The sequence below is a fragment of the Triticum urartu genome, chromosome 5A, assembly GCF_056163025.1.
Source record: "Triticum urartu cultivar PI428250 chromosome 5A, HENAU_Tu73, whole genome shotgun sequence".
NCBI classification, from domain to species: domain Eukaryota; kingdom Viridiplantae; phylum Streptophyta; class Magnoliopsida; order Poales; family Poaceae; genus Triticum; species Triticum urartu.
Window position 1 is genome coordinate 538,834,342 of NC_141877.1, and position 1,108 is coordinate 538,835,449.

The window sequence follows — 1,108 nt, forward strand, 5'->3', positions numbered from 1 at the left end:
GCAATAAGGACAAAGAAACGATTCTCCTACCTTATCATCCCGAGTAAGTCATCGACGGATAGCACTATAACACATACATGCATTTCAATAGTTTCTTTGCACGCATGGAGGCTAACTTGATCGTGTATTTTGCACAACAGGGTGTGTCGTGCCGTTCTCATCATTCTGTACCCACGTTACTCCCGCACTCTATATTTGGACCCATCGAAGAACATAGAGAAGAAAGATTACACACACATAAAGCATGTTCTGGACAGATCTATGATGGGCTTCAGCACGTGGGGTGGCTACATCCAATGCAAAAAAACAAATAAGGCCGGATGGAGTACAGAATGGATGTGCAATCACTTTGCATGAAATCTTCATCCGATACCCATATCCAGAGAAGGGCCGAAGCCTTTGGAGCCGTGCCGGATAATCAACTTCAAAATGATTTCTACCGGATCCAGCAGGAAATTGTGTCCATCATCATAAAAGTTGTCCTCGAAGAGAATGGCATGTTCTACGGCGGCCCAATATCGCGAGCTGACGTCCGAACCCGCATTGCCCTACAGCGTCAGGACATGACGCCTTTCACTAAGCTTGGTGACAACCTTCCAGATATGGACAGATGTGAAGAGTGCAATGCTTAAAAACAATGTGTCTATTTAGTTACTTGTTACTTTCTGTATGACGAAACTTTGAATGTCTCAGTGTATGATGAAACTATTAGATGTATGGTGCCACGCTCTAGTTAATTACTTTCGGTATGATGAAATTAGTTAACTATGTTTACTATATATGTTGCTTCTATTTCATAACTGTTTCGTTCAATTCGCTTCATTATATATATATATGCATCTCTGACAGGTATATAGATCAACGATGGCGAGGAAGTGGTATGCCGTGTATGTAGGGCATGTTCCGGGTGTGTGCGATGAGTGGCCACAGTGTCAGGCCCAAGTCTCTGGCTTCTCCGGTGGAAGCCAGAAAAGGTTTGATAGCAGAGCGGAAGCGAAAGCTAGTTACTTGAGATTCATAGCACAACAGGGCATTCAGAACCAGCGCTGCTGCGAAAACTACTACATAATACCGTTTTTGATCATCGTGATCGCTCTTATCTTCTATG